The following is a 14,461-nucleotide window of genomic DNA, read 5'->3' as shown; positions in this document are numbered from 1 at the left end:
ACCAGAAGTCAATGTATTTCAACAAGCGCATGGATAATAAACAAATGAACTTAGTGCGAGTCAGAATGCAGATAGTGAGCAGCAGAGTTTATGAATGTGGAATTTGGGGGACTGGTCAAAAATACATTGCTCTTTTTTGAGTCTGAAGATAATAAGAGTAATAGAAATCTGAGGAGTAATACCTTTAATGAGGAATCGTGAAATCCTGCAAAGGGTTATAAATAGAAATTCATGTAGTCACAAGGACTCCAAATTGTTTTGTATTTGGGGTTTGTGTGAAGTGTTTCAGCACGATTTTATTGTAATTATATTTGCTGGATTTAATCCTTGATGTTTGTTGTGGCACTGTATGTCCCATTTACAGTGATACAAAATACTTCGAGGCGACAAAGACTTTGGACCGAAGATTCTAGAATACTCCTATTGTGTTTCCACTTCTGTAGGATGGTTCAAACTCAGGTTTATTGTCTGCATTGCGTAGTGATTCATACCAGCAAAAATTAAGCAACAATTCTACTTCTGCATGTTTCTTACTGCCTCGTGCATTTGTATGATTTGGATTCAATGACCCTGGAGGTTTGCAAAGGGATGTACTTAAAGTTGTTGCTCCATTATTGAATAAATCCTCAATCAGAACACTAAGATCTGTTGCCAACTGCATCAGGTACATATATGAATGAGCTGCCAGAGGAAGTGGTGGAGGCTGGTACAATTACAGCATTTAAAAGGCGTCTGGATGCGTATATGAATAGGAAGGGTTTAATGGGATGTGAGCCACATGCTGGCAAATGGGACTAGATTTATAAAGGATATCTGGTTGGCACGGACAAGTTGGACCAAAGGTTCTGTTTCCGTGCTGTATATCTCAATGACTCTAGGTATGAGATATACGTGCAGTAATGAAAACAGATGGGTAGCTATTGACTTTGTGAAATTGTGTAAAATAGAAGATAGTGAGTTGGCAATCTGTTTACCTTTCTCCTGGTTTTAATTTCTATTGGCTCAAGGGAATAATTTAAAATAAATAGACCTACTAAAAAGAATTACGAGAAAACTTGTGGATTTTTCATTCTGTTGATTCCTGTTCTTTTTGAGTGCAGATATTTTGGTTTACTGGCATCAGTACTTAATCGCCTGAGAGGAATGACTAATAGTATTATTGAAGTAAATAAATCTGACAGGCAGCCAACTGAGTTCTCAATTTCCAGGTCTTCTAACTATTCAAAAACCTGCAATTGTGTAATCCTAGTATCTTTAAAAGAAAGAATGTACCAAGGCACCCCATCGACAGTCATGAGGAGAACAGTACTGATCCAAAAAGAGAGAGGTATAGAATAGTAATCAGAAACTTGGCCTTGGAAGGTATGTAGTCCTCAGCAGGCATCATTGAAATCACATTACCTTGTGATTTTTGCCATTGCACCTTGTGGATTGAAACCTTACTAAGTTCAAATTGACTGCAGTTCCACAAGACCATAAGACATAAGGGCATAATTAGGCCATTCAGCCTATCAAGTCTGCTTCACCATTTATATTCTTCTCAATCCTATTCCCTTGCTTTCTCCCCATAACACTTGATCCTTTTACCAATCAGAACTTACCTATCTCTGTCTTGAATATGCTCAATGACTTGGTTGTCACAGGCCTCTGCGGTAACGAGTTCCACAGATTAACCATGATCCGGCTGAAGAAATTCTTTCTCCATCTCAGCAATGCCCTCCGGACCTAGTGTCTTCTACATCTCCATGTCCGTTCTTTACAGACCTCTCAGTAGTCTTTAATTTTCAATCAGATTCACTCACTTCTTCAAATCTCCATCAGGTACGGACACAATCCTCAATTGTTCCTTATGTGACAAGCCCTACATCCCCGGGATTATTCTTGGAAACCTTCTCTGGTCCCCCTCTAATGGTAACACTCCCTCTCTTAGACATAGAGCACAAAACTTCTCACAGTACTTCAATTGTAGTCTCACCAGATCCTCCTACAACCTTAGTAGTACATCTCTGCTTCTGCATTCTAACCTCCTCAAAATGAATGCTATCATTATGTTTCCCCTCCTAACTGCCAACTGAACCTGATTGTTACCTTAAGAGAATCCTAAACCAGGATCCTAGGTCCCTTTGTGTTTCAGATTTCCAAAGCCTTTCCCCACATTGACCCCTTTATTCTTCCGACAAAAGTGCATATCATCACACATGCACAGGAAGGATCACTGGACCTGAAACATTAACTCTGAATTTTTTCCACAGATGCTGCCAGACTTGCTGAGCTTTTCCAGCAGTTTTTTTTTGTTTTTGTTCTGATTTCCGGCATTCGTTGGCCTTTATTGCCTAACCTCACACTTTCCCACATTGTATTTTACCTGCCATTTCCTTGCCCACTTTCCCAGCCTGTCCAAGTCCTTCTGTAGCCTCCCACTTCCTTAGCAATAACTGTCACTCCACATATCTTTGTGTCATCTGCAAACTTAACAACAATGCCCTCCGTCTCTTCATCATGATTGTTAATATACAACATGAATAGTTGCGGTCCCAACACTGACCCCTGCAGAACTCCACTAGTCGCCAGCTGCCATCCAGAAAAAGACCCCGTTATCCCAATTCCCTGCCCTCTGCTGCTCAGTTAATCTTCTTTCCATGCTAGGGCCTTGCCCCTAAAACCCTGAGCTCTTATTTAGCAGCCTCCTGTGCAGCACCTGGCCAAAGGCCATCTGGAAATCCAAATAGTTCACATCCACTGGGTCTCCTTTGTCTAACTTGCTTGTTAGGGTCCTCAAAGAATTCTATTAGATTTGTCAGGCATAATCTCCCCTTGGTGAAGCTGTGCTGGCTCAGCCCTATTTTACCATGCAGTTCCAAGTACTCTGCAATTTCATTGTTAATAATGCCCTCTAAAATCTTACCAATGATCGAGGCAAGGCTAACTGGCCTACTCACTTCAGCACTTTTAAATAACCCCTGTGCTCTGGCTATCTTTTTCAAGGCAAGGGATGCACACGTGCTCATACTTTCTCTTTTGGCTGAAGACCTGGGCTTTAAGAACTTCCTTAGGAGAAATGGTTGGAAAGAAAGAGACACTGAGGAAGGGATTGCTGAAAAATGAATGAATGGGTGAAGGCTTTGTCACTGAGAAGAGGAATGTTGTGTTTGGGGCAGAAAGTCATTCAGCACTGGGAAAAATAGATTGTTGTAAGTCCATAAAACAAATTAACAACAAGGATGAGGACAGAAGCTTTTAATATGATAGTAAAATACTGTGGACATGGGAAATTTGAAATGGAGAGAGAAAATCTGACATCATTTTTGGAGAAAGAAATAGCTTTTAATGAGATTTGGCAGCATGTTCTATGAAAGGTTATTGACTTGGAACATTGGGCTGGATTTTTGCTGAGTCATGGAGGGTCTGCAGATCTTTAAATGTGGTTAAGAGAACACGATTCCTGGATTCTCGTGCCCTTAATTTTCGCTTACAGAGGAAGATAGCGTGGACAGTGAACCTGCACTCTGCATTGCTGAACTGGCCAGCTCCTCTGCATGGGAGGAGACATCACCGAACTCTCCACAATGTCCAGGGAGTTGGGCCAGCTTTTCAAGGGTTAATGGCTTATAGCTCCTTAGAGAAGTCATGAACCATCATGTAGATGTGGGAATATGTTTGAAAGATAACTTCAAAAGATTTATTCTGCATGCAAATTCATGCATCTCCCCACCCTGCCCTCACTGTCTCCTCATACCCTCCATGCCAACTCATTCTGCAACATGCACTCCCCAATGTCACCTTATAGCACATCACATGCATGACCGAGAGCCCATGCTTACTCTAGTTTGATAAAATGTGTGCACAGAAGGGGAAAATATGGCTTGAATGACATTGCTTTTCCTTCAATTTATTTTGTCAATGGCTCAATTTTTATTATGTACAATAAATGTTGTCAACTGTTAATAGTTTCTGCCAATGATACTGTAAGCGTTTGGTTAGTTGACACATTTATATGATTGCAGTATGGTGGGTTTTGAAGAAACTTTGGCTGCTTCTGTAACTTTTGTACACATGCCATTGTTACTACAGAGTTTTGTCCTGTCCAGAGTGTATACCGAATGAATGAGCATGGAAGTGCTGTGAGTTGTTGGTGTACAGGGTATGAGGGGATGTTGAGGGTAGGTAGTGGCATGGCTTAGAACAAGTTTGCATGAATTGGGAACAAATTGTTGGGCATGTGAAGGGTGAGCTCTATTCAGCCTAATGTTGAACAAAATGTTTCCTTGAAAAGCTGCAAATAGTTAACTATTAGGCAAGTAAAACCAAGCATTGGACTTTAGGAGCACAGTCTCCACTATGGGAGCAGTCTACACTAAGCCTGAGTGTAATCAGTTTTTACATGAGTTGTGATTTTGGAGATGATAACATTGATCATAAAATCGAAGATATAGGAGCAAAATTGGGCTATCCAGCCTATTGAGTCTGCTCTGCCATTCAATCATGGCTGATACATTCTTTAACCCCATAATCATTGATCCACTGACTAATCAAGAACCTATCTATTTCTGTCTTAAATACGCTCAATGACTTAGCCTCTCCTGTGTTGTGCGGCAATGAGTTCCACAGATTCATCACCCTCTAGCTGAAGAAATTTGTCTTCATCTCAGTTCTAAACGGTTGTCCCTTCACTCTGAGGCTGTGCCCACAGGTCCTATTCTCTCCTAATATTGGAAGTTTCTTGTCTGCATCCACTTTATCCAGACCTCTCAGTATTCTGTGAGTTTCAGCGAGATATCCCTCATCCATCTAAACTTCTAGAGTCCTCATCTGCTTGTCATATGACAAGCCCTTGATCCCTAGGATCATTCTTAGACACCTCCTCTAGACCCTCTCATTGCCACCGCATCCTTCTTTAGGTGTGGGGCCTGAAATTGCTCGTAATACTCCAAGGGCAGTCTGATCAGACCCTGAGGAGTTCATCTCTGACCTTGTTTTCTAACCCTCTAGAACTGAATGTTAACATTGCATTTGCCTTCCTCACTGCCAAATGAAAGTGTTTGTTAACTTTAACAGCATCCTGAGCAGGACTCTTACTTTCCTTTGTGCTTCAGATTTCCAAAACATTTCTCCATTTAGAAAATAGTCTACATTTCTGTTCTTCCGACCAAAGTGCACAACCTCTCACTTTTCCACATTGCTCCATCTGCCATTTCTTTTGCTCACTCTCCTAGCCTGTCCAAGTCATCAGCAAACTTAGCAATTTGGCCCTCAGGCCATTTGTCTGGGTCGTTAATTGTATAACAGTTGCAGTCCCAACACTTAGCCCTGTGAACTCCACTCATCATCAACTGCCATCCTTATGTGGCTGCATTGTCCTGGCTCTCTCCCTTCTACCAGTCGGCCAATCCTCTATCTGCCCAGTACCTTGCCCCTAACACCATGGGCTCTTATTTAGCAGCTTCCTGTGCAGCACCTTGACAAAGGCCTTCTGCAAATCTGAATAGATCATGTCCAGTAGCTCCAGTTGTAATGAGCAAGTCAGACTTCCTCAAAGAGTTCTAACAGGTTTGTTGGGTATGATCTCCCTTTGACAATGCTGTGCTGATGCAGTCCTATTTTATCATGCACTTCTTCCAAGTACTCTGCAATCCTATCCATTATATTAACACTCTAAAATCTTACCAGCAAGATCAGGCTGACTGGCCAATAGTTTCCTGTATTCTTCCTCTCTCCCTTTTTCTTAAACAGATCTGCTACATTAGCCATTTTATGTAAATGTCAGGTGACTTCTCTGTGATGAAGGAGCAGCACTCTAAAACCTTGTGATTTTAAATAAGCATGTTGGACTATAACCTCGTTTTGTGTGACTTCTGACTTTGATTCTCTTCAAGTTCTGTTAAGTTTTAACTGGATGATAATAGTGATTATAACTGCTAAACAAATTTATTAGACAATTGTTAGGTAAGACTAGGGGACACATTTTTAACGTCAGATGAGAGAGTTTCAGAAAAGACATGAGGGGCAAATGTTTTACTTCAAAGATGGTTTGTGTGTGGAATGAACTTTCTGAGGAAGTGGTGGATGTGGGTACAATTACAAACTTTTAAAAGATATTCGAAAAAGTACATGAATAGAAAGGTTTGGAGGGATATGAGCCAGGTGCAGGCAGGTGGGGCTAGTTTAGCCTGGGATTAGCTCGGCATGGATTGGTTGGACCAAAGGCTCAATTCTTGTGTTGTATGACTCTATGATGCTATGACTGTAAGTGAACAACAATGGTGGAACAGTGAAGATTTTACAGTAGTTTCTGAGATGAACTTATCAATCCCCAAATTAGAAGAAATAAATCATTGGCCATGTTGTTTAAAATAAAGATTTAAACGTTATTGTTGTTATCTACAAATGTGCCATTGGTAACTTCAGACTGACAATCTAATTTTATAAGGTAGCCTGAAAATGGCGTAAACATGACAATGACCAAAGCAAATTTAAGTACATATGTTAAGTCCAAACATATTGTCAATTTGAAGTTTTATTAAAACTCACTAAGTTGTATTTGAATAATGACAAGGATTAGTCCCCTTTTGCAGACACTGGACCCAGACCATAAAGTCTATTCTTTTTGTTTGATGTAATGTTGGGCTTTACCTGTGAGAGAATCTGAATCTGAACTCCATACATATGGCAGCAAAGAAAAACGTATACTCAAGACGTCAAAACTGCTAATTTCTGTCAGAATGACAGCCCTGTGACTCAGAACATTATTATCTGAAATAAGCTGATGTTAACTCCCTCAGATCAGACTCTCATTATCTTTCATCTTTCATTTTGCATGGAGTCATCCGCACTGGCTATTTAAACAAAATAATTTTTAACACGTTGAATTAGGCCTAATGAAGTACATATTTTTTAACCTTCCATTATTGCTTTTTGCCACAATTAAGAAGAGATTGAAATGTTTATAGTACCATATGTAATCTTCAACAAATGATTAATTTATAAAGGATATTTATTATACAGTCTCTATAAACATAATAATTATCAATCTGAGCAATTAAAAATTCCAAAATAAATATAAAAGATTTTTACATGTGAATTTAGATTATGTATTACTTTAATACATAACAGAAAAGTAAATTTGTGCATTAAAATAAAAACAAAGAACTTTGGACACTGGAAATTTGACAAAGGCAGAAAGTGCTGGAGAAACTCAGCCGGTCAGGCAGGACCTGTAGAGGAAAGAAACAATTAATGTTTTGAGTCCAGCGACCTTCTGTCAGATCTCAAAATTTGTGCATTGTTAATCTTTGCTTGGTTCAGACAAACGTTTTGAAGAAGGGACTTCATACTAGTCCAATTAAATCAGGTTATTTTAATCCTGTGTTTTTTGCTTACAAGATTACTTTTTGATGTCAGGTAGAGTTTTGAAAGCACAGATTTGAGGAACAAAAACACATGGCTGTGTTGTTCAAAGGAGAGCAAGTTTCTCAGATTATAAAAAGGTGATTTCAAACTGAATCACTTTTAACTGTGGATGACTGTGAAAGAGATACAATGCTCTTTGTTTGATATGCTAAAGCACACAATTAATTTGGTTAAATGAGCCTCTAAAGTGGAAACTGAGGTCCATGGTTTTTCTGCGAAAGTCTTCTTGGTGATCTGCAAAGGTCCAAAATGCATTTTTACTGCTGCAGAATGACATTGTTGAGCCCAAATGACAAAAACAAGACTTTGATCCTATGTGAGGCCATACAACCAGCCCTGCCAATCCTCATGTACAAGTGACAATATTATTGTTTTATAAATAAGATTTATGTTACTGTTACAACACAATTATGAGGTTGGATTTTCAACACTTGGAAGGCTGAAAACTGAGAGGAATGGTTGAACCTGCAGCTTGATTGATTGAATTATTGCCATGTGTACCGAAGTACAGTGAAAAGCTTTGTTTACAAGCAGTGCAGACAGATCGTAGTAAGCAAGGATGTACACATCAAGAAGACTTAAACAGAGGCATACTGGTTACATTGCACAGGGTGTGCACGAGGCGAGATCAATGTTAGCAAGATCAGCATTATTTGAGGCTAGAGAATCTTGTAAGACAAAACCTGTCTAACTTGGAACCATGCATCACCTGTAAAGTTTTAGAGAAAATTAGTAGCTCAGGTTGTGGATAAGGTTGTAGACATGCTCGCTGAGCTGGAGAGTTTGGTTGCAAATATTTCATCACCCCGCTAGGTAATATCGTCAGTGCGCCTCCTGTGAAGCATCAGTGTTTTGTCCTGCCTGTTATTTATATGGCTCAGTTTGCTGGGGTAGTTGGTATTACTTTTGATTTTGTTTCTCAGTGGTTTGTACACAGGGTCTAATTCAATGTGTTTGTTGATGGAGTTCCGTTGGAATACCCGGCCTCCAGGAATTCCCTGGCGTGTCTCTGTTTGGCTGGTGCGATTATGGGTGTATTGTCCCAGTCGAATTTGTGTCCCTCTTTGTCCATGTGTAGTGAGACAAATGACGATTAGTTATGTCTTTTAGTGGCTAGTTGGTGGGCATGTATCTGTATTGCCAATTTTGTGTTATGTAGTGTTTCTCACAGTCCTTGAATGGTATTTTATATATTGCGCTGGTTTTGGGTATAGGGTCATGCGATTCGTCAGTAGCTGTCATAGTGTAGTTGTTGGTTTGTGGCTACTCTGATACCTAGGAGTCTGAGTAGTTTTGTGTGTCATCTCTGAAATGTCATTGATGTATGCCAGGATGATTAGTATTTCTGGCTGTGTTGTGTCTTCTTGTTGTGGTCTGCCTCGGAGGTAATGGCGGATTGTGTTTTTTGAGTATCCATTCCTTTTGAAGACTCCGTATAAGTGTTCCTGTACTGCTTTGTGTAGTTCCAGGTTGCTGCAATGTGTTGTGGCTTGTTTAAATGGTGTCCTGTTTGTGAGCGTTGGGATAGTTGCCAGTGTGATTGAGTATTTCGTCCATATGTGTGGTCTTTCTATATACGCTAGTCTGGAGTTCCCTGTTGTTTTTGCGTTCTACCATTCATCAAGGACGTTTCAGAGGTGACCACAAGACTACTCAGACCCCTAGATATCAGAGTTGCCCACAAACTGACAACTACCCCACGATAGCTACTGACGAATGTAAAGGATCCCATACCCAAAACCAGCAAAACCGGTGTAATATACAAAATATCATGCAAGGACTGTGAGAAACACTACATAGGCCAAACTGCAAGAAAACTGACAATACGAATACACAAACACCAACTAACCACCAAGAGACACAACCAATCGTCACTTGTCTCACTACACACGGACAATGAGGGACAAAAATTTAATTAGGACAACACACCCATAATCGCGTAAGCCATACAGGGACTTCCTGGAGGCTTGGTATTCCAACTGGAGCTCCATCAATAAACACATTGAATTAGACCCTGTGTACAAACCAGTGAGAAACCAAACCGTAAGTAATGCCAACCAATGCAGCAAACCGAGACATATAAATAACAAGTGGGACAAAACGCCGATGCTTCGCTGGAGACGCACTGATGATTGTTACCTAGCAGGATGACAAAACGTTTGCACCCAAACCCAGCAGATCAGCAGAATGTCTACAACCTCACACATGATCTTCTTTGTGCCTCATCAGAAGCAGCAATATTTTTCTCATTAATTCATGATTTCTTTTAGTGGTTGTCAATGAAAGTGAATGGGTAGGATCCACAGGTGGCCTGTTCAGTCTTTTGATATAATTTTATCATTGCATGTAAAGTTTTGAAAATCACTAGTTTGAACCACTTTGTTTTACTGCTGACATTTTTTTTTAACTGATGTGCCTTAAACCTGGCTATCATTCCACTGTTTCTCCTCACTTACTCTTGTCAAAATATTTCAAGATTTTAAATATCTCCAGTAATTCTCCTTTCAGTTGAAAGGCGGACAAGCTCAGCTTCTTGAATGTCTCCCATGACTCAAGTTCCATATCTGTTCTGTACCTTCAGATACCTTTGTAATTTGACTACTTATTAAGAAATCTCACCAGCCATCAAATACCAAATCAGTTATTTAAACTCTATTGCATGTACTAACCAAAATAAGGCTTCTCAGATTAGCAAGTTAAGCCTCACAACTCAACATGGCTATTACCTGATTAAATGTTGGAATCTAGTTGTAATTTGAACCAACAGTATCTGCTGGATGTGTCCAGGGTTCCATACTTGTGCAGTATTGTTCTTCAGAGTTCTGCTCCTGAAGCATCCTGGAATCAAACTTTTACTCAAGTCTCTGTCCTTCAAGTTTGTGCTGTGACACTATGGATGATCCTTTATTCTTTTGTCCACATTATTGGCTGCTGCTCTGGAACCATCACGTCTGCAGCATGCCTTCTTATCGGAAATAGCTACATTGTTCCTTGTTACATTTGCCATTGACTTGTCTATTTGAAGATTTAGCTGTAATTAACTCCTTAAATTCTTCTGCAGGGCACTCAGTTGTCCGTATGGCATAAGACAGCCATTTATCAAGCAGTTGTTAAAACAGTTTTGCTACTATGTGTCTTACTCTTTCTTTTCCCAGACATGGCCAATTATTTTCAATTAAGTTTGTTCTTGACCCTTGTTACTTCTTTCAAGCAATGAACAGTTATTAAAGTTCTGAATTTTACACTGTCACAGTCTCTCTTCTTTGTTCATTATTTTTAATACATTGAAATCGTTTTGAAGGTTTGACACTCAGAATGAATGAACAGATGATTTATAAGACGACAGTCTATCATAATTGTTGAAGCTTTTCATTCTGCGCTTGTTGGCGCAATTCACAGGAATACCAATTCAGGAGGAACACCAGTGTTTGTACTGCGTAAGAGAGTACTGGTTGATTGGCAAGTGACCTCAATGTTTTCCTCTTAAATGATATTTTTGTGAAATGTTCTGATGAGTGCAAGATGAAAAACTTCGTCAAAGTGTCCTTTTTTCAGCAATATTCAAGTTCTATATCACCAAACGACTCCTAAAACGAAGTTCCATAATTGCGCACCTCTGTGAAATATTACTTTTAGTATTATTCTGTCATGATGATAGTACAGAGAATGCTCAGTTTGCAATCAATCTAAACTTAGATCATTTCTTAGTGGTTTATTTATTGATGCAATAGTTTGAAATTATAAATGATGGAAAGAATATGAAGCTATAAAATAACAAAGGGTGACATCTTCAACTTCGGTTTCTGCCAATGAAACTTCACTCCTGGAGGTAGCAAGAACTGCTGATGCTGGAGTCAGAGTTGATACAGTGTGAAGCTGGAGGAACACAGCAGGTCAGGCAGCATCAGAGGAGCAGGAGAGTCAATGTTTCGGGCCTATACCCCTCATCAGGGCTTTACCCTTATTGCTCACTACACCATTATTGCTCATTCCTAATCATTCGTAGTTCTCACAAGAGAATGACAGGTTCTTTCCCACAACCTAATTTTCAGGAGTTTAATATCCTGCCAGTGTTGTCACGAGCTTTATTTAACACACTGGAAGCTGATCACAACCTCAGCTGGGATCTGGCAATGAGGAATGAAATAAAATATTTGGCTTTGTTTTGCACCATGCTGAGTAGTGCACTTAGCTATTGTATGATACGCTTTTTGTAAATGTTTATTTTTGTGATTGGTGCAGCGTTGTCATGGTAGCAGTTGCTACTGCAGCTCCAGTTAGAATTGCTGATTCTTCTCAACTCGAGATACCACATCTGGGTTTTCACCTATTTGATGTACTAAACTGCTGCAGACAGCACTCCAAGAGACATGAGCTCATTAACCAGCCATCCATATTTTTTTCTCAGGATAATTGAACTGCTTTTTAACACTTGAACTTAATGATGATTTAAAAAATGCAGTTTGCCAGTGATAATATTTCATGTCTGGTGACTCTGACTTTTTTCTTCACAGATGCTGCCAGACCTGCTGAGCTTTGCCAGCTAATTCTGTTTTTGTTCCTGATTTACAGCATCTGCAGCTCTTTTGGTTTTTATATAATATTTCATGTGCTGACAGTTGTATCAACTCATGAGCGACCAACTGTCTGAGTGCTCTGGCTGCCTGCCTGTTCCAGAGTGGAGAGGTTTTTCTCACTTGTGGGAAGTGGGCATTACTGGCTGGCGAGCTTTTATTTCCTGCTCATAGTTACCTTTAAGAAGATGGTGCTGATTGAACCACTGCAGCCCTCATGCTGTGGGTTGAACCCCAACTTTATTAGGGAGGGAATTGCACGATTTTGAATCAACGACAATGAGGGAAGAGCGAAACATTTCTGAGTTAGAAAGGTGAATGGCTTAGAGGGGAACTTGAAGATGGTGTTGTCTCCCTTATTCTGCTGCCCTTGTCCTTATAGATAGAAGTAGTATGGGTTTGGAAGGTGCTGTCTGAGGATTTTTGCTGAATTTCTGCAGTGTGTCTTGTAGAGAGTACACGCTGCTGCTACTGAGCGTCAGTGGTAGAGAGAGTGGATGTTTGTGGATGTAGTGCTGATCAACTGGCCGTTTTGTCCTAGACGGTATGAAGCTTCTTGAGTGTTGTTCGAGCTGCACCCATCAGGCAACTGGAGAGTATTCCATCACTCTCCTGATTTCTGCCTTGTAGATGGTGTCCAGGCTTTAAGGAGTCAGGAGGTGAGTTACTTGTTGCACTATTCAAAGCCTCTGATCTACTCTTTAAGCCACTGTGTTTATGTGGTGAGTCCATTTGAGTTTCTGGTCAATCATAACCCCAAGGATGATGATAATTGGAGATTCAGTGATGGCAGCACCACTAAATGTCAAAGGGCAGTGATTAGATTGTCTGTGTTTTATTTGTAAAGGTCATAGCCTGGCATTTTTGTGACATGAATGTTATTTGCCGTTTGTCAGTCCAAGCCTGGATATTGTCCAGGCCTTGTTGCATTTGAACAGGGACTGTTTCAGTATCTGAAGAGTCGTGAACCATGCTGAACATTGTGCAATCATTGGTAAACATCGGGAAGGTCATTGATGAAGCAGCTGAAAGGCACTAGGACACTACTCCGAAGAAATGTCCAGAGCTGAGATGACTGATCTTCAACAACAACGACCATTTTCTCATTTATCATTTTATCATTTCTTGATATCACATGGAGTGAGTCAAATTGGCTGAAGACTGGTATCTGCAATGCTGCGGGACCATTGGAGGAGGCTGAGATGGCTCATGCACTCAGCATTTTTGGCTGACAATTGCTGTGAATCCTTCTTCCTTTACCTTTTGCACTGATGTGCTGGGCTCTTCCATCAGTGGGAATGGGGATATTTGTGGAACTTCCTCCTCCAATGAGTCGCTGAATTGTCCACCACCATTCACGACTGGATATGGCCGGACTGCAGAGCTTAGATCTGATCCATTGGTTGTGGGATTGCTTAGCTCTTTCTATCACTTGCTGCTTATGCTGTTCGGCATGCAAATAATTCTGTTTGATAACTTCAGCAGGCTGAGACTTTGTCATCAGGCATTCTTGGTGCTGCTCCTGGCATGCCCTCTTGCTCTCAACGTACACAGGTGGAGACACATTAAGATTCTGCACTGTTAAATAGAAGCAGTGTAAACAAAAACTTATTTTTGTACAGAACCTTAAGTATAGATTTAAAATTTTAAAAATCCTTTACGAAAGCAATATCAGATAAAATTTGGCAATTGATTCAAAAAGAGGCAGACCTCGAAGAATCGCTAGAGTCATGCAGCACAGAAACAGCCCCTTGGGCCGAACTCATCCATGCCAACCAGGCTTCATAAGCTAAACTAGTCCCATTTGCCTGAGTTTGGCCCAAATCCCTCTAAGCCTTTCCTATCCGTGTATGTGTCTGTAAGCTGCATAATGCAGAGCTTCTTAATGACCTGGATGGTAATACACAGCCCCTGGTAATGTGGTAAACATCGCTTGTGGCGTCAGGTGACAAACTTAAAGGACTGTGCACTAGACCACCTTCACTTTCAAAAAGTCACTTTCTTTGTAGGCATTAGAGTTAGCAAAGCACAAGTCGTGGAGGAATTTAAAAACAAAAAGAATTTTAAGCTTGATTGGGAAACAGTATAAGTCTTAAAGAGCAGGAGTGATAGATGAATGGGACTTGATGCAATTTAGGATATGGGTTTTGGGCTCATTTGAAACACATTGAATAATTAAGGGGCTTGACAGAGGAAATGTTGAGAGGATGTTTCCCCCTAGAGTGAGTCTTGGTTCACAGCATATACCGTCAGGATAAAGAGGTACCAATGTGAGGAGGAGGAATCTCTTCCCCCAGGCTTGTGAGTCTTTGCAAATCATTGTCACAGAGAGCTGTGGGGACAGAGAGCTTGTACATGTTTAAGGCTGGCATAGATAGATTATTCATCAGTAAGGGAATCAAGGATTATGGGGAAAGGGCAGGAAAGTGGTCATAAGTGTCTGACTATCTATGACCTTTGATTGGCAGAACAAATTCAAG

The 14,461-nt window shown here is 40.3% G+C and overlaps 1 protein-coding gene across 9 annotated transcripts in view; it reads left to right on the top strand.

The window, feature by feature from the left end:
- Positions 1-14,461, top strand: part of znf532 (zinc finger protein 532) — a 178,239-nt gene that overhangs the window by 98,116 nt on the left and 65,662 nt on the right. The window lies entirely within an intron of this gene.

The sequence above is a fragment of the Stegostoma tigrinum genome, chromosome 1, assembly GCF_030684315.1.
Source record: "Stegostoma tigrinum isolate sSteTig4 chromosome 1, sSteTig4.hap1, whole genome shotgun sequence".
Classification (NCBI taxonomy): Eukaryota; Metazoa; Chordata; class Chondrichthyes; order Orectolobiformes; family Stegostomatidae; genus Stegostoma; species Stegostoma tigrinum.
Note: the sequence above shows the minus strand (reverse complement) of the source record. Positions and strands in the feature narration are given on the sequence as shown.